Here is a 23,965-nt window from a genome sequence, read left to right as displayed (position 1 = left end):
ATGAAAAGTTTCTCCCAAATCAGATCTCACATCCTTTACTGCACATTTTCTGTTGAAGTAGTGACTAACTCTAACTTGTTTTTTGCAGGGTGAAGAGGAGGATCGTGCTGACATTTTGTCCTGTCTGAGGTAAGTTTAGTTCATCTCCCCTATAAGTAATCACACTGCACCTACGGTTGTTGTTTTTTTCTGTCTTTCAGTTTTTATTTATACTGTAGAATCTATGTGGTGCCATTTAATGAACCAGGGGCTCCGTGAAATTCATTTCATTTTCTTTATAAATCTGCAAAATTGTTGCTCTTGTTCTCCGTTTTCCTGCTCGGTCATATTTGCAGCGAGTCTGCATTTTTCCGTAAATGATTTCTGAAACTTGCCTCACACCACTTTGAAGATGAAGCTCTCGAGATCAAATCAACAATGCGAGCCACATGTGTGAAAAACCGCAGAAATACTGTGAACCTGCTTATAATGCGTGAGAACAAGGCAGACTGTATGTGAAAATGAATCTTTAGTCTCAGTAAGTGCTGAGAATCCCAATGAATTGATTTTGTTTGGATTATTATTTGAGAAAAATGTCGAGCAATTCGTATGTTGCGGTTTTAACTGGCTGAGAACCTCTGGCCCGCCAGTATGGTGGTCTCTGCTTCGCTGTCAGTAGCATGTCTTGGGCTGTATCTGGTTGCCGTGGTGACATGCGTGTGTCAGCAGTAGGATGTGTGATGTGTGTGTGTGTGGAGCGGCGGGCGTTGAAAGGGCTCTGAGGAGGCGTATAGAGTTCCTCCATCCAGAAATGCCAGCGACGCACACATGTCGACGGTCAGATACGGAAACTGTAGGCATGCAGACGTTACACACCATCACCCAGGCGCACATACACACACTCATGCAGGAAAATACGCAGACGACACGGACACACACGTAGACAGATATCCAGATTCCGTGCAGGCCACTGGCATGCCTTCATACTGACAGCTCAGGGCTCTAAGGTTACATACAGGGAAGCTCATGTCTGCCGCAATACTTTGAACACTGATAGTATGTGTACACACTTTTATTCACTCACAGAGACCTGAAACGAAAGTTTAATATCTCATTTTTATAACCAATATTGACAGATTTATTTTGAAGTGACAGATGATCTTTGCATACAGAATTTGTAAATGCAAATTGTTGCCTACTCTGCAGCTGCGGCAGAGAAGCTGGGAATCCAGGGCCTTGCTTTAAGGCAGCTCAGCTATAGTTGATGAGGGAAGGGAGTGTCTTGCTCATTTGTTTCCCTGGCAAAATATCCCCCACGCAAGGCTGGGGATTTGAACCGAGGACACAAGCCCGTAGAAGCTTCAGGCTACTGCTGACAAACAGGTGTAATGGAACGTAATTACTCTTTAATTCTGTTTTCACCATAACCATAATTGAGTTCAAGTTCAAGAATTTAGTCTACCCATCAGGACGTTTGGCTTGCAGCAAGGCATATGTCATGTTGCATGATCTCAATAAACTAAGAGGGGAGATGCCGAAGCAGCAGACACTTTAAATGAATCGGAAAGAGGTAAGACTCAGGAGAGTGAGGCTCTGGAGACGAGAATGTCTGTTGGTCGGTTACAGGTAAGAATGTTAATGGGACTGGAGATAAATTATTTCTAAGGTCAGATAATTCCACTCATGATATTTAATCCATTTTCTCACCAGTGCTGCTAAATAAATGTAGGTATTTAAGCTTCGTCTTGCTTTAACAAAGGGTTTATTGGTTTTTTAGGGGTTCAAGGAAGGTACACTGACCCAGTGTTTACATTCACATTTAAGTGTTAGGACTTCTGGCATGCTTTACTTCGTCCTTGTTTAAAAGTGCTTCCCAGAATGCTAGAACATTTCCAGACAGTTTTATAGTTTTGGTTGAAACTATCATTCTGGTTTTGGGCAGATATGTGTAAGCAATAGAGAAGAAGAGAACTGAGCAAACAGTACATATTCATATTTTTCATTATTTCACTGGAGTAGCTGACAACTCTGCATTCCACTGGAACACATTCTTTTTGAGCCTTTAAAGGTCATACTTGTAGCTGTGTGTCATTCTACAGCAGGTTAATTTAGTGAAGGTATACAATGTTTTTTCAAATGCTAGAGAATGGCCTCATGGAAATATCAACATGATGGTGGTTAGAATCTTTCTGAAATGTCACATTCCCTTTTAACCCAGTGGCTCTCTAGATAATACTTTGAGACACTGATATGTCCAGGAACAAATGGAGCCTGTAAAGAAAGAAGTGTAATATTTTGCCTTTTTTGGTAGATTCACACAGCTGTTGTGTTGTACCGTTGTCACTTTTCTTCTCACAAACATCACATATTGCATAATCAACAGTGCAGTGATACTGTTTTGGGAAGAAGATGTCAGATATATTAGATGGTGACTTTTCCAGTGGTCCCCAGACTTTGAGACCAGACTTGACATTTGAGCAGTAATCTTTCTGTGAAGAGACTGCAACGTAACTGTCTCTTATGCTCACTTGCCAGTTCATTAGGAACACAAAACAAAAACAACAGCTAACTAAATCTTCATGAAGGTTATGGTATTCTGCATTTCTTTAAAATCACTGAGAGAGCTGATGATTCATCTGTGTTTTTATATTGTGGTGCTATTGAGTTGTATTGTACTGTGTTTTTCAGACTCATGTTTCTATTATATTAACAACAGAAACACGTTAGTGTTTAATTCACTACAGTTTAACAGCATGGCAAACTGCATCCTCCAAAATGATCCTGCATTTCAACTATCACTTTTGCAACATAAACTGTTGCAACGCTGTTGCAACGCTGTTGCAATGCTGTTGCAACATAAACTAAACATTAACAGGCTGATTTAGTGAAGGACTGTTATATTAGAGTGTATTAGTATTCACAAGTGTACTCGATGAACTACCAATAATTATATATATATATATATATATATATATATATATATATTTTACATAACCTAAAGAATTTGGTTTGTTGACTGCCGATAAAAAAAACTGCACAAAATCCCCATGACTGAAGTTAACTAAAGAAAAACTTAATAGTCTGAAGTCATACCTACTCTTCAACGAATTGATTGATCTCAGGGAATGAAATATGCTCGGTATGTCTGGATTTTATAAATCGTCACTCTGGCTAATTGTGTTTTTTTAACTTCCAGTATTTTCAGCATGTTAGATATTTCTTACCCTTGTTCTTTTAAATTGACCAGGTCTGATTAAATTATTATTTCAGTGTGTTCGTGCCCCCATTTCAAGCATCGTAATGCCGGCAAGATAGGCTACTGTTTCTAGATGACATATCAAGTTGGTTGAATAGTGATTAGATAAGATAATCCTTTATCCCACAGTGGGGATAAGCCTTAACTGTTTACAAAGTTTACACTTTTTGGTTATCCGTTTTAACAAGAGGCAGACTTCTTTGATGAGGTGCCAACTAGTTTGGAGTCTAGCAGTCTACATTTGGTTGATTCAGACTCCTGTCTGTCCCTTCCACCGCCAAAAATGATGGACTCATCCAGGACGGCTATTGATTTAGATGTACTTTGAGTCTTATGCAATGAGTTTTTCGAGAATTTGGTCAGACAAGAGCATATCGACCAACCACTCGACTGGTGAACTTGCAGACTACAGCCCTAGATTTAATCCCGTAATTATGCATGCCATGTTTAAAAAGTGGCCTACAAGTGAGGATGTTACATAAAAAGGCTTTTTTATTTTATTTTATCTTGTTTTATGGTGTTTTCTAAGATAAGACCATTGCTTTCATGTTTCTTTCTTTCTCTCTCTCTCTGGCCTCTGCAAATGCTCCCATTGACATACAGCTTGGTAAATTCCTCTACACGTATGCAAGTGCATGCGTCTCCCGCCTGTGAGTGTGTCGGTGTGTGTGGGGTCATCAGTAATGTGAGAGAGTGTGTTTTGATCCCACTGGGTCGCCTTGTCGCCAGAATCACCTTTGCACAAACACACACGGTCAGTGTGACTCGCAGACACACAAACACACACACAGATCTTGTTGACATTGATTTGTCTGCAGTGAACCCTGCACCGCTTCCTGATTTAGTTTGCAAATGCATTTTGTCATAAAATTGACTTTGAAATTGACTTTTAGGTTTCACAATTATGGCAGTTTTTCTTCTCCCACTTTCTGTCGGTGTGTGCGCTATGCGCCAGTCATTCAAGCGTCCAGTGTTTTGTTTTTCGTTCCCAACAAGTGTATATGTGTGTGCACATTAGTGTGTGCTTGTTACCTAAGAGCCTATTCGGCCCTAATGGATTCAAAATGACCTGAGAGCTCATCCAAGTTCACTCATTATGTCAAGCATCAGGATGTGTTTTTGCTCCTATTTAGAATAGCTAATATTCTTTCATTTTACCCAAGCAGCTCTTAATACTGTTCATTAGTTAGCGGTGAACACAGGGAGATGTCGCTGAGTCTTCCTGAGATTTTAACATAACCCACTTTTGAGAAAGAATGAGCGGTATTGAAATATATATAGTATACTGCAAATATGTATTATGAAATTATCAAATGATTAATTAAATCCAGCTTTTTCAGTTTGCCTTGGAATGGATGAGTTAGATCTTATGATTTTAAGATTGATAATTTTTAATGCAGCTTTGTTCAGCAGTCTTTCTTTGTATGCATTAATTTAACTGTGTTTTGCTCTTGTTGCTTATTTTCTTATTGTAATTTTTCATGTTTAATTGGTGACTGTTGTACTCCATTGTATTTTGCGTACATACCCAAACAATTCTGCTTTGAAATGTAAGTATATGTACTGTGGATGGACATGTTTCCTCATTATAGTGCAGACAAAGTCACTGTCTGCTATCTCTGACCTAGCATTGTTGACATGGGAACAACAAGGCAAGCCGTTATACATATACTATAATAACACTCTTACATGATTCTAGGTTTTGCTTACAGTCCACATATAGCTATTGCACATTGACACGACGATATTAAGATCGGCACTGGGTTGCCATCTCTGTGACCTAGAAGTGCTGACAAGGGAGTGATAAGGCAAGGAATTGTATTAACTCAGCCGTGTCCTGACCACGCTGACAAGACGTTCTTTTCTAGCCCCGTTGCTGCCTTTTGACAGCTCTGAAGATATAGCAGGCTAACACAACTGAGAGCAGTATGTCTGCCTTATAAGATACCGACGCTGTCAAGCTGTGTACTGTGATCTTAAGAACTGTAGACTAGGGCATGGTAAAGCAAGGAATAAAGTTAGCTATATCGGCTATACATGGTGACAAGGCATGGATGGGCACTGTGCTAGCCTGCCTGCCCTTGTGTTGCTGACACGACACTGGATGTTTGGTGACAAGCTGCTTGTTATTCCCCACTCATGTTAGCATGGCTGGGGTCACATAGACATCTGCAGTCTGGAGAAACTTGATCCTATCCTTCCTGCAGACATTGTCAGTGTGTGTGTGTGCCCATTGATAGGGATTAACAAATATGTGTGAGCACGGCTCCCTGGGATGGTCCTGCGTGCTGATGGAGGTCAAAGCATGTGAGCTCTAATGTCCATGAGTGTTAGTGTGCGATTGTGTGTGTGTTTGCCAGGCAGTGGGGGGTTAGGACTGGATTGTAATGACAATAGAGAGGAATTTAAATGAGAGAAAAAGGGGGATCAGGGACGTTTGCAAGGAGGATGGAAGAGGCTTTGCCACCATTGTTATTCTTCCTTTTTGTCGATCTGCTTCTCTATCTCTCTATTACAAATCCTTCGCTCTCTGTCTCTCTCGCTTCTGGCTGCCACATTTCTCCGTCTGCCTTTCTTGAGTTTATCCTAACTTGTCCCCATCTTTGTTTTCTTCACTTCTGACCTTCAGCCCTTAATATGCCTCGGATTTTTTTCCCCCTCTTGTTGTCAAAAATCACAAGTGTTTCAATCTGTGCCGTGTTTGGAAGTACTGCTCAAGTTTGTTGCTGCTTGAGTTCTGTTTCTATCCCTCTTTGTTCAGCCCTTTTATTTTACTTCATAGTTCAGCTAGGTTTCCCTGACACTGTATGTTAATATTGGCTGAGTGACCAGTTATTATTTCACTGCTGATATCACTTACAGACATTTAAAGCGACAATGAAATCCAAATGCCAGTGAGCTATAAATGGAATTAAACGAGCACATACCTTAAAGGAATAGTTCAACATTTTGGGAAAAATGCTTACAGTCAGTCTTTGCTATCCTACAATCCCAAGTTGACCTAGAAGAATGATTATTTTTTCCAGTCGATTCATTTAAAAGCTCTGACTGAAGAAACCATTTCAAACTTTTGTCTAATTATTCCATCCATCACAAAAGTTATGATTCAGGCAGCACAGAGCTAATTAAAAGAAATATGTTGTTTATTGTAGTCTGTCATTTGCATACATATAATATAATTAGCATACATAGTATTCAGTATGATTTAACTTAAATGACTTGGGTTGATTGTATTATTTTTCCATAAAAGGTTGCTTCCACCCACATAAACAAACCACTTACTACTTTTGAAATGCACCAAAAAAGCAGTGTTGCTCTTCCACCAACCAACAATCAGTCAAAACTCGCTGTAATCATCCAAATACTGACGCCTACGTCTAGTTTTGAGGTTGTAAAGCTAGTAGATTCTCTTTTGAGATGCTCGTGCATAGCAGTTGTGTTGCTGTGGTAGGCCGTTTGATTTTCATTAATCGTATATTTGCTGCAGCCCTACTCCCATGACTGTATTTGTAGGAGCTACATCTTCGAACTATGTGCATATGTGCACGACATCTCAAATGTTTTGCCATTGCACTGGGTTGCCTCTTGTTTGGTACAGTTGTGCCTCTATAGAAACAAAAACCTGTGCGACACCAAAACTAATCAGAGTGTAACTTAACACTTAACTTTTTGGCTAAACTGCAAACAAAATGCATAATGTAAATAAGTTAACTTTAAAGTTACATGCCTAATAAATAAGTGCACAGGCCAGGTCAAACAATTCTTACTTCTTTTTGTGTATTATTTCATCCAGTGTCACTTAACTCTCTCTTAGAGTGGTCTTTTTTTTTTTGTTTTTTTCCGTCTTCCTGTGAGTCACCATCTCTCAGTGTCTCTCATTGTCTGCCACCCTTCACTTCCTCTGTATCTTGTGTTATTACCCCAGCAGTCTGTTGTCAAATGTAGTCCAGTTGCTAATATAACCACTCTCAAAACATGCTCATTGATTTTAATCACTTTGTGTGTGTGTGTGTGTGTTTCAGTCATACGTACACGCATGTATACACATGCCTACCCAGCCCCTTTGCTCTGTAGCGGCTCTAATTGCGATCAATTAGGAAACTTCAGAAGGCTGAAATAGGAGCTGTGACAAGGGGCATCCGCTGAGCTGGCAGAGAGAGAGAGAGAGAGAGAGAGAGAGAGAGAGAGGGCGGTGGATGAGAGGGAAAACGGGTGACATAGGAGTGGAGAGAGAATGGGAGGGGCAGGAGAGAGGAGCCTAAGTTGGTGTCGAGAGATGAGCTAATGGTAATAGCGTGATTGATGTGGCCACAGCAGCTGAAAGTCACATCGTTTTTCATGCCAGGTATTGATTCCTCACTCTCTTGTTAGCTTTGGGGCACAGTGGATTGGGCATGGCACTAACAGCACCATGGTCAGGGGTTGTATTCCCATCTGAAATCATGCCGGTACACTGCTGAAAGGCGCTTTGAACAAAACACCGTGTTCTAAATTCTGAGCATGACAGCTGGAAAAAGAGACAAGCTTGCAAACTGATTTCGGAAAGCAGTCGCACTGGAACGCAAACTCAGAATTTGTTTTATACATTGGTTTATTTGATCTAATCTCCCACAAATACATTTCATGCATGCCATTTTAGCACGACAGGTCTGTTCTGCCTCGAGACAGACCATGTGACACATAATATGTCTCCCTCTGTGTGTCGGGTTTTGCCGGGATGGAAGGAAAAATGTCGTGAATAAAACTGAAAATGTCAGCGCATCAGCAGTACTAAATTACATCAAGCTGGAGGCCTTTTTGTGACGTGCTTGTGTTCAGTCACACATCTATCTATCGTACATTTTTTTCTTTTTTTCTTGTCATTTGACCCCTGCATCTATCACCTTTTTTTAATCCATTGAGACAATCTTTGTGTCTCAGTGTGTCTGCGTCAGCCTGCATCTTGCTGGGGGTGGCTGCTGCCATCAAGGAGTGTCATTGCTATGGGGTGGGGGTGCCTGGTCTGGTCTAGGTGGGTGGTACATGTCTAAGTAACATCCACATGTATGCCAGGTCCAAATGTTTCCCAGCAGAACATTGTATTGTCACAAGATGGTCAATGATATTTGCTTATGGTATTGGCCTTGTCTGTGCTATCAATGTTGGTGATAGAAAGCAGATCAGAATCATCTCCTGGTACCTTATTAACAAGGCCAACTCATCATTTAAAACTGTAACAGAAGGTTGCCGATATATTATTTCTTAACTTTCCAGCTTGTGACTTCTGTTTTGTTTTTCCTCAACCGTTCCTGTCTCAAGGATAGCTTTCTGAAACGTTCAGATGTCCAGATATCCCTGTAGTGAATATTGTTGTTTTCAGCTCCAAGGAATACCTATCCAGGAGTAATTTCTTATAGTTGTTAAAGGTTAAGCTGTACCACTAGATCAATAATCAAATTATGGTAAGAAAACCTGAACATGTCTACCTTCCATTACATCCAAGATTAGAAGATAAAGAGTGTGTAAAATAGTCTGGCCTTGTACTTGTTATGCAACTATGATTTTTACATTTGTTTATAGTGGTGTGTGTTGTGCTTGTGTGGAGACAGTGGTCCGTTTGGCTGTATTAGTTTCTATATACAGGACATTGCTGCTAAGTCAGTGCCATTGCAGAAGAAGGAGGTTTTAATTTATGGTGATATGCATGGAACTGCAATAAGTCGCCCCCTACTTGACCATGTTCGTTTCAATTTTCTTTATATAGCCTCAATAACACAGAACGCGGACCCCAGAACCCCCAGAGCAAGGCCTAAGGTGCCAGTCGTAAGTAACAACTGACTTTTAACAGAAAGAAACCTTGAGTAGAACCCAGCTCATGTCAAGGGACCCTGCTTGAGGCAGACGGGGTAGAGACAGAAAAAAAAGAGAGGTGAGACAGAAGAGAGGAGAGGAATCAAGCTGATACAATAGTACATGATACTCGGTGATGCACGTTACATAATGGTCATGCGTGATTGTGTCAGGTGCTTCACATCAGTGTGTCCTTACTTCATTTGACTGTCACTACCCTGTGATTTTGACAGAATCAGATCTAGGAATAAGTGAGAAGTGTGTGCAGATTATGAGGCTATAGGCAGCTGATCAAAGACAGAAGATGCTTTAGGGACAGGTCCCTAGACATCTAGACACTATCTCCAAGACATCTTTTACAGATAAACTAGGAACTTGCCGTTAGAGTCAAGTATTCCCCCTCAAGGCAAAGCTTATAAATAGCATTATTATCCGGAAATTTTCTTTCACAGAGACTAGGGCGTGCTTGTTGCCTTCAGCTTTCTGAGGCAACAGCTGAAGAATGTTTCGACCGCAGCGATTCTACAAGATTCATGTTATTTCACGCAGAGCTTGACTTGCAGATAAAAATAAGCTGGTTGTAAATAAATTGAATGGTAATTTTTGAGCGCTTCCTGTCAGAGATATGTTTGCAGCCTTCGGGTTTGTTAAGTGTTTCTGTTCTTGATACTAGAAGCTGAGAGCCTCTGGTCTCTTGTTTAGCTGGCTTTGCCTTGGGGCATACAGAGCCTTTTATCTTGTCACCCTAATGTATGTGTGTGCATGGGTGTGTGTACGACAGAAAGCGAAAGAACGAGAGAGAAAGAGAGAGATAGCAAGTGAGGAGATAGCAGGATCAATACTAAGCCGTCAGGAGGTCTGCTACTCCCAGAGAGAAAGGGAACAGGACACCCAGCGGAGAGTGGAGGGGAGAGAAGCTTCGGGAGGAAAAGAAGGAAGGGAGGGAAAAAAGTCAAGAGAGGAAGAGGAAAAAAATGGGGAAGAGATGGATGGGCCGCGGAAAAGTATCAGGAAAGAAATGGAGATGGGAAAGGAGAATAGATGCGGCCAGTGATGAATGAACACGTGGAGGGAATGGGGAGAACAAGAGGAAAAGAAAAATGCAGATGAAAAACTGGAAAATGAAAGAAGAGGTGAGGGAAAGGGCAGGAGAGGCCTGCATGAGAAATGAGAAACTGACACAGGAAAATTAGGTGATATTAGGCAGTCCATCAAACGTTTCAGGTCATTTATTATTAGTATTATTATATATAAGGCAATCAAAAGTAAACCATCTCAACAACAGCTTCAAATATTACCAATTGCAAAATGTAATGTTGATTGATTTTAATGGAATGTTTCGATACGAACTGGCAGGTTTTCCTTTGTTTCCACTCTGTATGGCACATCAGCTATGATGAAGAGGAAGTGGATCTTTGTTGCAAATAGTAAGAAAGGGAAAAAATCAAAGTTTCTCCTTCAGCCCTTCACCTATTTGACCAAAACCCAAGATTTTATTACTAAAATTAGCTGTATATACTTTTTGATCAAAACACATCATTAGTTATGGTACTTAACCTTTAATTTATTCAAATCATGACACGTTTGAGCTCAGAAACATCCATTGAAGTGTCTGAATCATGTTGAAGTGTCATTGAGCTGAATAATAAACATCTACTTCATGATCTCTCTGGATTTGCGTTTTCAACCCTTTAAATGTGAATATCTAAGAGAGAAATCATCCTATAACGGAAGAGTCACTCTTTCGATCCCTAGAATACCTAGAGTGGTCCATCAAAATGTCATGTGTCACCATCATTGTGCCAGCTAAATGTCTTAGATGTCACCCTGTACCTCTGTGTATGTCCTGTCCATCTTTCCGTTATGGTGGCTAACACAGGGAGAATATCTTCTAATGGTGGATTGTTTCCCTTTAGTTTTCTGGCTGGGATTTAAACTTGGACCTCTGTCAGTGCTGGTGCCCCAGAAGAGCACCTCATTGTAGAGACAACAAAAAAAACACAAAGTGTATTTAAAACATTCGTTTTGATGCATAATTCAGTGAACATAAACATCAAATGAGGAGAGAAAGGAAACTGTATCCCACAAGAGCTAAAAGCTTCGACTTGACACCCATAATGAATATTTAAACCTTGATGACCTTACCCCGCGTATGTCTGTAAATGATTTATTGTTCTTCCTCCCACATGTCTATTTTTATACCTTTTGTCTCTTTTTTTGGGGTAGGGAATCTAGTTTCACCTCTTTTCATCTCTTCCGCTTTCTTCTCCTGTCACATCTTCTTCAGTTGCTGGCTTTCCCCGTGTTTTAAAGTTGTCTAACAAGACAGACGTCGTGAGCCTCACAGCTGCAGAAGGAACAGCCGAAAGTAAAGCTTAGAGAAAGGGGGGAAAGAAAAAAATCATCTCTGAATTATCTGTGAATATCATCAACTGTAATTATCTCTCCACAGCGTATCTCAGCCCGCAATGATTAAGTTTCTTAATGGGTTCTGGGAATAGTATTATTTAATGTAGGGGAATAAAATCAGGAATAATACCCCATTATTATTAAATGTATTCAAGATGAGGAATTTCAATTGTGAGCTTCGTTATACTTGGGCCAATAATGACCAAGGTTCCTTAATGAAAGAAAAGACTCTGAGGCATAACAGTTTTTCAAAATGAAGCTAAAGGATGTAATGACACGTCCCTTCCCCACTAACGTTTCATCTAATTTGTAGCATGACGGCGAAATGAGCAGTTCATGTTGTAATACAGAAATTCTCCAAATTATTTCCCAATACCAATCAGTGGGTCACAGCGGTGCAGGAGATTAAAAGTGAAGATGAATTGTGAAAACACTATATCATTCTGAATATGGAGGGTATGGTTATTACATTGTAAAACACTGTTTAACTGATCAAAATATGAGGTCATTTTGCTGTTAATATCTTTTACAACAGACAGTGGAATCTAAATATTTTGCTTCTCGAGGCATTTAGTTGTACACAAAGTCAACTCAACTGTGTTCAGATGACGTGTATGTTATGACTGCGTTACTCTTCTATCTCTTAGCGCATGAAGCACGCCCAAAAGATTTGATTAGCCCGGCAGATCTTTGCTGGGCATGATGAATTCTGAACGGAGCCACTCCAGACTGAAATTCTGCTGCTAAAATTTTGTGGGTGAGAGGAATTTGGACTGGCTTCCAAGCTTTTTAGAACTTGGTCTGTGTAGAGACACTACCATGCAAAACCCGTGCATAATTGCACCGTAGTTATCTTCAGTGACTCTGTTCCGATATTTTATCACACCTGCAATTACCACTTACTGCCATAGGTGTCGCCCATGAGAACAAAACTGAGACCTTTATCAGTGCCACTTTAATGCAGAGAGTGGAAATATTAGTGTGTGTATGTGTAAAGACCCAAGTCTTGAAAATGTTTTTGGATATAAAAATAGACATTTTACACACGGTATGAAACATTTCAATATGTGATAAAACATTTCAATAGGTATCATATTTTTAGACTTAATGCTTCCACATTTAAATCGAATTTTGCTTAGTTTGAACTCTTTCAACTAGTACATCACTAACCTTTCAACATATGCTGTAACAAAACATACACACGTTGACATAATACAAAAAAGACACATCCTTGTGTCCCTGTAAAAGATGACTCATCCGACATCCCGAAAGGCATACTTACTTTAATAACCATTAAAGCTGCAACCATAGGCATACTTTAATAACCATCGTCATCCAATCAGGCAGTAGAAAATAGGTACAAATTATGACATACATAACAACAAAAAAGGTTATTTGACAGAAGTAATCCACATAAGGTTGTTGTCAGTTTTTTCAGGGGGAATTTCATCATTGTAATTCCCGTTAGGACTGTTTTAAATGAGAAGCGCTCTCTAAAGATATCAAACGCTCAACAAAAAACTGTGCATTTTCCTTGCCTGACCCATGGCGACTAAAAAGCAAGAGGCTTTAACAAGATAGGATATCTAATATTGGACCTATTTAGTGATGAAAAAACAAAAACAGGATCATTTATAACAGAATATGCCTTTGCAACCTGCATCCCTCCGTCTATCTCAAGGTTAGGGCTCACGAGGGAGGAGAGGGATCAGGTTACACTAATGCATCATGGCTGCTGGAGGACACACATGCACATGCCTCGTCACACACTGTCTCACCCCATCTCTCTTTCTCTCACACACACCCTTGTGAGCTGATATCCTTGTACAGGTCTAAAGCATGGCCGTGGCCTTGTGTTATTGTGCCCTTGTAACCTGCAAGCCGTCTGCTGTCTGTGTCTGGGCAAATCACTTGCCTCTGAAAATAAACTGAAACCATGTACGATCACAGAAGGCCTGACTGAGGTTAAACAGAGGCAGAGCATTTATTATCAGTAGCAGGCAAGATGATTTTGAGAGTTTCATATTCAAGAGGATTTTGTGATTTTACAAGCACAGTATACTGAAAATCTTAAGCGTTTACTTTGCTTTTAGATCGCTTCAATTGTTTCTTACTCACAAATGAACATTTTGAGAGTTTTTCTCTCTGTTTTTAAGTGTTAAATCACAAGATTGTCTCACAAGATGCTTCTCTAAGGTCATCAGGGCTGCTTCTCTGACCACAGGTCCATAGCTCCTGCATCTGACCTAAATATAGTACATAATATGTACACACTGCCTCCATTGCCTCTTACAATCAGGAAACAGCGGATCCTCGTGTTTGAGTAGCTGGAACTAGGCAATATTTAGCGTATTTGCTTGAAAAGATCATATAAATGAACCAAATACTTAATTCTTGGCTAATTGTTCCAGTGCTAGTGGTGGTTGATTAACCACTGTTATACAAAAGGTTACTTTACCAACTACCTAAAAGGTTAGGATTGTTTCCCATAATTGCTGGAAACATGTTGCAAGGGCTCATTTGTCAAAATTTCCAAGATCGTTACACCTTGTGTTAATTATGAAATGTTAAACTAATCAAGTCAAATGCCTCATGCATGAGCCAGCACACTGTGAATAACAACTGTTTGTGTGACTGAATCCTGTCACACATTCCCACTTTGTGTGCGAGCAGGTCGACACAAGTTTTAACAATACGCCGATTGTATTATACTTCTTCAGCCTAACCGATGCATTTATGATAATCAACAATTCATTTGGACAAGCCGTTGTGTCATTAAGTCCAACCCATATTCCACCTGCTGATTCTGCATTCCTTCTAGGAATAATGTATTCATCGTGCTCCATCCTCCACTTTTTGTTACAGAGCACAGATTGCTCATTAGGTCATCCAAATTGCCTCAAGTATGCACTTGCGATTCACTCCCTTGAAGAGCAGAAGCCTTAATCTCCCTCTGTGCATCCATCATCCATCCATTTAGCTGTCTATCCATTAGTTTGTTAGGCAATTACACACTTGTTGATTCAATATTTTTGCTTTTTGAACATGGTGGTTGATCTCAACCAGCAAAACGAAGAAGTCCCCATGGACTTGGGGAAGGTTTTTTTCTTGTCTCCATTTCCGACGTTTCTATTGCCCGCTGGTCATTTTATTAATCAGAAAACAAAAGTACAGATCAATCAACTGCACTAGCCATTGTTTTATTTATATGCTTTTCCCCACTGAGTGTCCTGTGGGACCTAGAGCACATCTCACGATGCAGGAGGTGAAAGGGAAAGAGGTCCCATCAGTAGTCTGTAATAGAGGGCTAAAACGCAAACGCTTTCTGCACATTCTGCAGATAAAAACCTATGGAGATTCACACTGACAGACATAGAGGTCTTGCTGAACAGATTAGATTCACTTCCAGTGGGGGCCCCGCAAGACACCACAGAATGAAATTTTCATTGGAAGACTGGCCATTGACCTCTAATATTAAGAAAAGATCAGAGTGCAAAGGGGTCATTTTCTCTTTCTCACACACACATATAGACTCTCTCTCTTTCTCCCAAGTGTAGTGAGAGGGCCTTATTGTGTGAGCCAGAGGAAATGCAGACACAGCAGAGGACAGGCCATCCATTGATCTGAGTGTGGACTCCTCTCCTCTTCCTCAGCCTCCCTTCTCTCTCCCTGCTATCCCACACTGTCTCTGCCTCTTTTTTTCCTCAAGCCCTCGCTTGTGTTATCTGCACTCTACTCTCCTACATATAGTTTTTGTCTTTCTGTGATCTACCACCCCCTCTTGCTCTGCATTATCACTCTTTCTTGGCCAGTTCTAGTCCCTTTCTCCCTCTCTCTGCCTCCTTGTATCCCCCATGCTTTCTCCTAGTCTCACGTCTCTTTTTATTATCTGCCAGAATCATTCATCCTTCAGCTTTCGTTTTCCTTTTCTTCCTGTCCTTCTCTCAAATTACTGATTTCTCCTTTCCATTCATTGGTATTTTGGGAGCAAAAATTTTGTTGAATACAGGAAGGAAAGAAAAGAAATAGAAGATGGGAGCAGGATGGACTAAAAATAGAAGTTGAATACATGATGAGACGAATCGGAGGAAGAAATCTGAAGACAGGAAAAGTGGAAATGAGAACAGGAAGCAGGTAGGACAAATTAAAAAACAGGCAATAGTAAACCAGGATAAAGGGCTGCAAGGAAGGTAAAGATACAGAGAGAAATAGAAGCAAATGCAAATAATAAAGTAGAGGAGGAAACTGGACAAAGCACAGTGACTAAAGCAATGGCAAGTAGTTTGTATGCTAAAATATGCTGGAGCCTGTTAAAGCAGACGCAGAGCTGAACAGGAGGAAGTAATTTAGTGAACACTCACTCACTCACACAAACACACACACATACATTCATACACAGTGCAGCTTCAGTGATGTACGAAGCAACCCTCAAGTGACTGGTAATCCTCAGAACTCTCCTCCTCTGTACATCCCTCGTCTCATTCGCCTCCTCTTTCTTGCCCTCCCTCACTGCTTCGGCAATTCCCTCTTCACCTCCCTCCTCCTCCTCCCCTCCTCCCTCTGTGGCCTGCTCCCTTCCTGCTGGTCAGGCTTTTATACAAGCCATGTGGACCCCCCCTAATGACATGTGGACCTGTGTGTGTGCGTGTCTGTACGCGTGTGTTGAAGGTGCTGACATGTGTGTTTGCGCGTCTGGTCGTGCGCACTTGAAGTGCTGATGCGCGTGCGCGCGTGATCGGAGGCGCTGACGTGTCTGATCACTGTGTGGTTCTCCCACTGAAGTTGTGCTGACAGCCTTTTACCTTTGAAGAGGCCACTGAAGAGAGGAGGTGAGGGCAAGAGAGGTGAGAAGGTAAAAAAAAAAAAAAAAGCGGAGATTGATGAAGGTATAGAAGATCACAGAATGTTGAAAAGTGAGAAGGTGTTACAGACAGTACCTTGTACGTCTTGTCATGTCATTGGCTAGTGAGCTAGAGATAGTTAACGAAGCATGAATTGAGCACACAGAAATAATGAAATGGGGTGAAGATGAAAAAGGAAAAAGAGGAAAGGGAAATGAGACAGAGGAGGGGGAGGATGCTACGGCATACACAAGGTGCTGGAGGTATCATGTTTCAGGCTTTCAAGGCAGCACTGAGACAAGAGGACAGTGAAAGAGGCGGAGAAATAAGAGGTTGGGGGATTCTGTCACAGTGAAATGAGCCTTCTTGGAAGATGAAAAGCAATGATTGGGGCCTTAAGTGTTTCCTAAGGACACTCCTCCACTGAAAAGGACCTACCACCTGCACGGAGGTAGGAGGGTACTTCTCTAAAGTGACTCATGCTGCATTTTTTCTAGCTTATGTCCAGCGGTAGAATGTTGGCAATTCGCTTTTAAGGAATTTTCGAGGAACATTTTCTACAAATGTGAGGGTAAAGCTTGCTTCCTCAAGTCTTCCTTTGTGACACTTCACTGCACATTTAACAAAAGGGAAAAACATGTTAATAGCAAGCAGTTTACACAGTCCACTTTAAATTCTAGTCAAAGCTGGTAGTTGCAAATGAAAAATCCACTCTAGAAAAATGCATCACATCTTTTTGTAAGTAAAAAAAAAAAACACAGGTCGTTTTCAGGTTAATATTTCATTCAGTCAACGCAACAGTCCCACCGTACTTTATCACAACCATAAAAATGTCATCTTCAGTAATTAACGAAGGATAAATCACAGTTAATAGGCCTTCACAAAGTTTCTGTCTCATCAAGGTTAAGTGGATCCTCTTGATGGATTCAGAAAAAATACACCCTCTTACTGTGGGTCATACTGTGTAGAAAAACACCAGTTTGAAGAAAAAACATTGGGAAGCTGACCTTTACTGGACAGATTATCTTGTCTGAAATGTAACTGAAGCCAGAGTGTAAAAGATCGTAAACACGCAGGTTTGGTTTGGCTGAGATCTTTTCAGCCATTATTACTGAGGCACAGAAAAAAAAAAAAAAAAAAAACCATGAAAGACTGTATTGAGTGGTTTTAGGCTCGAATGCAAAAATGCTTTGAATGAGTGTTGAGTACAGGATGTGAATGTGAGTAGGAGGAGAGAGACGAGGTATAGTGGCAAGTTCCTTCTTTGTCTGTTCAATCCTCAAGAGTGTATTTCGTTGACTTGTTAATTTATCCCATAGAGGCATTCCGTGGCAATTGCTGATATTTCTACCGCTGTCTCAGTGGCATGATTTCTTACCGATTTCCCCCATATATTTGCATCACACAATCTTACTAGGCGACATTCTATCATTATATTAATGGCACCAATTGCACTGTAAATTGGAAGTATGAAAAAGGTGTAAAATACAGTAAAAGCTACAGAAGACAGTGTGTTATATACTCTCCCTATAGGTACACACATTAACATATCTAGTTTATGTTCATATTCGTTCCCCTCAGACAGAGCTGTTTGTCTGAAACCACTTGCGCACAGACTTGGACAGCTCTCCAAAACATTTGAGTATGTTTGTACCCTTTGTGTGATTGAATACACAGAGCTTGGTTCTGAGTGGCCTCAGAAATACACAAAGTGCCACAATGTGACGCCTTGAAGTGCTATAGCATTGTTTGAAAGATGAAAGGAGAGAATGAAAGAGAGAAATTGTCCACTTTAACAGCAAAATACAATACATAGAGTATAGATATGGAGTGTTAAAAGAGACACAAATGCACTCTGGTAACATTGCGATGTTACGTCCTATTTGCGCGGGACTAGTTTTACCTGGGGACCTCTTGTAATTTGTAATAATAGCGGAGGTCGTCTATGATCTTAATCTGTGCGAATCGGCTGCGTCCGTAATTTGTAAAGTAAAAATTACACCGCGAATTACCAACCCTACATCTCCTAACTCAGAAGTCTGTGATAAAACTAATATTTGCAGCTTTTTTCTTCCTCTTGTCACTTAAGAATTATGAAGCTGTGCTATATATCAAAGTTTGGACAGCTGTTTGGATACAAAGTCAAGATGTCGCTGACCCATTCACAGAAAAAAAAAAAAGCTCAAAACCATCAGATGAATGAAATCGCAGGGGATGATAAAATGGATGACATGCGTGGGAGCAGATTTTGACGCATTGGATTTTATTAAGTCAAGCTTTAATGTGGTCATCACATCGGTAAAGGTGGGGCTGATAAAAATGCTTCTCCCCTGGCATCTTTAGTTTCAACACATCACGTTTTATTTTTAAAAAGGTATTTTATTATTATTAAACTGAAGTTGCAAAGGAACTGAAGCTGTCAAAAAGTGTAGAGGTATAAAATGCCCTCTGACATGTAGTTGAGTAAAGCAGAAAAAAGCAGACACATCATAACCATGGATAGTGAATTTGAGTAAAACACAGAGTTCACTTATTCTTTGTGAATGCGCCACACCAGACACTGACGTAGGGGTGTAATTTCTAAATCACATGACGTCCCATGGTAAAACTAATCCTGTGCTTTAGTTGAAAAGAAAACCTCCGTCGGAACAATAACACCTCATGTAAACACTTCAGTCAGAAGCTGACATGAAGGAATTTTAAGGTGTAAAGCTTTTGATGATATAGGTATTAGTGACAAACCCATGTGAATGCTTGATCCAGTTATTTCTAAAGGCATTCTTTCTTCACTGTTTTTGCCACACTTGGGCTAAACAATAAGTGACAGGACGGTGGTTGCAAAAAGTGTTTCAAACAAGGTTTTGAGAACATGAACAAAGCTGTAACTGTGAGTTGTCAATAGAGCTGGGAGACGCTGATTTGAGGATTCTGATTAATGTCTTATCGTTCAATCTTTTGCATCCACGTGAAGAGTTAATTTGGAATTTCTGATCAGAATGATTTCAGTCGGGTTGAAGAAATATTGTCCATGTAAATGTAGCCATTGTTAAGAAGATAAACCATTTAATCATCTTCCCTCTGGGGTCAAAAATAGAGGTCCCTGAAAGGTTAACCATTTGTTTGCTTTCATTGAGAAGAAAAAGAACAAGGTATTTCTTACATTAAGTTTTTTACGTAGCCTTTGTTTTCCAAACACGCTTGAAGGAATGGAAAATCACATTTTTAACAAGTGCACGCTGTGAACAACTGCCCGTCTCCTCCCTTGATACTTTGACATATCCAAATGATTTGTACCATGTATAATACATGGAGATCAAATCCTGTCGGTGTGAAGTCCTGCTTTGCCCCACTGCACAAGTGACTGTGGGGTCCCAAAAGTAGGTGATGGAAATGTTTGACAGCATGGCTAGTTAAGAGTGATTGATGCCCGCAGCCCTCTCAGCTGTTAAGGAGAGACGGGGGAGAGCAAGTGATGCAAATCCGATTGGAAGCCGCCTGCTGGCATCTGACTTCAGCAATGGTGATTAAAAACACATTATGACAAAGACAACATCTGGTGGTGCATTCCAAGCGTCAATCGAACAGTAGTGTAGTGCTACATTACCCTGGCACAACATGCACGGAAGATGAAAGGTGTGCCACAAAACTCCAGACTCCTAACAATGAATTATGAGAAACAAAACACCCTTAGAAATAAACCTTTTTTTTTTTTTTTTTTTTTTGCAGCTTGATGATGCTTGGAGGGAACCATAAACAATCACTGTGTAATTACTTTCATTGCCATGGTATTTTCCAACTCTCTGAAAATTGGCTTTGAATTTCATTTAATATTTGCTCTTTTTTCTGTTACTTTACACAACAGTTTAAATGAAGCTTCATCAGTACATAAATGAATTTCAAGCCTGTTGTATCTCAGTGAGCTCAGTGATTTGATAATTGGCTTCTGCAGAATTTCGGTGCTGTTCTGTTGCTTTTGACATCAATAATAATGAAACTGGATTATGTATATCATACTGAGTTAATCACAGATCAGCAACATAAAACACATGGATTGGAGGTTTCATATTTGTGTTATTAGCCAAAAACGTTGTCGGTTTTAATGGGTTTTATAACCTTTGAGATGAGGTAAATTACATACTATGATAAGTGAGTACCACCCAAACAGAGAAATACCAAGGTCAGTGATGTAGGGAACGGTCATCCCATAGAAATGCAACAGACGTAATTACGTTGTTACTCACTGAGAGCTTGACATTTAAACAACACAAAACGTAATTTTCACTGCGGGAGAATTCACAAAAATGTTATACATTTACACAGTTTGACGTTAAATATATCACTCTTGTGAAAAAACTTGGACTGCACTGCAGGAGAGCTACTTCATGGTTATTTTATATCTTTCACATGGATGTATGAATGTGCTTTTATTGTGCAGTTGAATGTTAAAGTTTACAGTTAAAACTTTTCACTCTGTTCTAACATCCTGTCTTGATGTTTTACCTTCACACTTAACGGTTGTAATGAGGACAATATCAAAGGTTTTCCTCGGAAACAGAACGACTCAACAGAGACAGTTACAAAGAAAGATTTAGAAGACATATGTGAATTAACTAGCTCCTGAAATTAACCAGTTACTCATGAAGACACTGAACATCAACAAACTATAAACAACTGAGGAATTAAATATAAAGATAGCATACATAATTTATGGGCCACAAAAGAAGTTTAATGTCACAATGTGTCTAAAATATAAAGTCCCTGCAACCAAAACTAGAGCAGGTCGATGAAGATCTAACATTTTACTTTAAAGCTTGAAGGCTTTAAAGTAAACGAGGTGTCAATCCCCACTGAGTTAAATTAAAACAGGGTTATTTGAAACCTTATAATACTTTCTCCAAATGCAGTACAAAACCAGAGAGATGCATTTTTCAAAAACAAACCACCTCAGATTGAGATGCCCGTAGCGATTTCCACAATGTGGCCAAGGTAGTTTTGGTAATCAAATGCATTGTACTGTAATATAAGACCCAAACACTTATGAGGAGCAAAACAGTTCATGTGCTCTTGAACTGTGGGAATGAACACACAATTGTTCAGATGAAATGTTATATTGTAGTCGGATGGAAGAAAACCAGCAGTACACAAATGATGGTGAAAGTTAATGTATTGGTTAAAAGAGGTTTAAAGTCAATGAGTGTGTCCCTTCAGTGTTAAACTCGGTTATTGATCCATCTTACTACCAAAAAGAAAGAATCTTTGTCTGTAGGTCTTTGTGTATATCGCTATGCTTTGTGTTAAATTGCCACTTCAACCATTAAGTCACAGGCAGAATGAAAGAAAGAATGCTAAATGCTGCTCTGTCTGCCATGGGAGAGCCACAGATTAAGTGCTCCTCTGCTCCCATGTTGCATTTTTGAGATATTTTTTACTCTAACAGCTGCGTTTGCATCCCAAGCCATCATTCTTGGTTCAGATTGATTTAGCTTTCATGCAAACACTGAATGCCTAGAAAAGCACTGTTGCTACCATTGTAAAATGAATGAGTTGATGCCAGCAAAATGGTATGCAACTCTAATTAACATTTACCGAATGTGCCAGTAAAATGGTCCATTGAGTTTTCAAATTTCATTTGCAAATACTGCAGAGTCGAACCTTTCATCGTCACATGGCCATTGACTGCATTTGGTTAAGGTTAAGGAAAGATTGTGGTTTGGATTAGTAAGTAAGTATTGAACTGAAACCCATGGACTGCTTTTAAAGATCAACAAACCCATAGGTCCTATAAACAACAGTTTTTAAGCTCAGTGTGTTGGCGCCATGTTGGCTGACTCCTGCTTCCCGACTAATTCAAAACTCATCAAAGAGTGTGAGTGGAGCTGTAGTCTGTAGTCGTGTTTATTTCTGCTGTAAAGTTGGACATTTAAACACGAGGGTCTATAGAAATAAACTCCCTTTTGGAGCCAGCCTAAAGTGGCCTTTAAAGGAACTGCACATTGACACTTTGGTGTTTTATCCAACCCAGTTTTTAGTTGCATTTTGTGCCTTAGCCCTGACAAAACACACTTGTAGATTTCACTTTTTGACCCTTATTAGACAAGGATTTATTATTTTAGCACCTATGTTCATACATTTTAATGACTATACAATTAAAGACTTAACAACAACAGTATAACTGTCTTTTACAAGAGCGCAGCAGTTGCTCAAAAAGTAATTTTTGAATCTGCTTTAGAAGTAATAGACAGGAGGATATACAAATTAGAAAAAACAAGTGATTTGGTGGGAAAAAAACAATTGCCCCCACTAAATTCCTTTAAATTGTTTTTCCGAGTGGATACGTTTAATTGGTCATTTTCTTTTTGAAGTGGAACCACTCACAAAAGCACATGAACACAACCACATCCAGTCACGGCAATACAAAAAAAAAGCACAATGATATGGATTTGCACAGATGCAGACGCACGCACCGACCCAGCTCTAGAAGCTGGCTTGGGTCCCTATTGTAAATGCTGCAGTTCATATGTGAGCTGTAGTTTAGTTAGTAGCTAATTAGTTTGGCACAGCAGTGTTCTTCCCAGGCCCTGAATGTGTCCGTGTGTGTGTTGGGGGTGCAGTGGAGGGGTTAATCCTTACTTGTTGTTCTACACCAATGCCAATACCCCCACTTCCACCCAGACCCCTTCAACTTTCTCCCTGTCTTCTCTCCCTCTTTCTTTCCAGTCTGGTTCCTTCTGTTTTTTTTTTTTTCTTCTATCACCTTTCTCACTTCTTGTCTCCTAGTCATGCATGTTCTGTCTGCACAGTCCTCGGGTTTACCGCCTTTTACCTCATATTTTTTTGCTCCTTATTCAAATCCTTTTCAATGCCTGGACTTTTTTTTCTCTCATACATCCAAATTGATCTTGTTTTATTTCTCTCCCCCCCGTCCCCTCTACTCTCTTGCTCTCTCTCTATCCATCCGTCCATCGCGCTCCCTACTATTTAATGAAAGCCCCTGGTATTGGACTAATCCAGTACTAGAGTGTTCTCTGTGTTTCCCTCGCTTCATTTTTCTGTATCTCACTGCTCATCCTCCATCTTTACGTTTCTCCCTTACCCTCGACTAATGAAAGTCGCCCACTATCTCTCTAATCCAGTGTCTGTCTCCCTCCACCTTTCTGTTGCTCTTTCTCTTCCTCTTCCTCTCTGTAGACTAATGAAAGTCTGTGGTGTTGGTCTAATCCCCCGGTTGTATGCTCACAGCCTCTTTGTTGGTCAAATCTGACTAATGCCCTCCGTCTCACTCCACAGCGCAGGAGCCTCTTACCTCAGCCCTCGTGGACACACACACACACACACACACACTTTCAGACATCACAGACGGCTTGGGAAAAAATACGACTTTGCTGGAGATGTTTCTGTCCTTCTGTTAGTTGTAGCATTCTTGTCTCTTGAAGAGAACCTTTAAGCTTGGTTTATACTTCTGCGGCGTTTCCACACAAGCTTACGTCATAGCCTATGCAAGTGGCCTACGATTTTGTGAGCATTTATACTTGTGTGCTAGTTTGTTGGTGTCACGTTGTAATTACATCGCCAAAATGGTTTCTCTGCTACTGTGTTGTGTCTTAATGTTCTTCAAACTGTAGAACATAAATTGAAAACGGAGGAACATAAA

General features: G+C 40.2%; 1 protein-coding gene across 2 annotated transcripts in view; it reads left to right on the top strand.

Annotated features, from left to right (window-relative positions):
- The window catches only part of cntfr (ciliary neurotrophic factor receptor), a 227,837-nt gene that overhangs the window by 40,215 nt on the left and 163,657 nt on the right, over positions 1 to 23,965 (top strand). For both annotated transcript variants that reach the window (XM_084572083.1, XM_084572084.1), the window contains exon 2: positions 89 to 129. The gene's annotated coding sequence lies outside the window, so the exon portion shown is untranslated. The remainder of the gene's footprint in view (positions 1 to 88; positions 130 to 23,965) is intronic.

The sequence above is a fragment of the Chelon labrosus genome, assembly GCF_963514085.1.
Source record: "Chelon labrosus genome assembly, chromosome: 22".
Taxonomy (NCBI): domain Eukaryota; kingdom Metazoa; phylum Chordata; class Actinopteri; order Mugiliformes; family Mugilidae; genus Chelon; species Chelon labrosus.
This window is presented reverse-complemented; position numbering and strand designations above follow the sequence as displayed.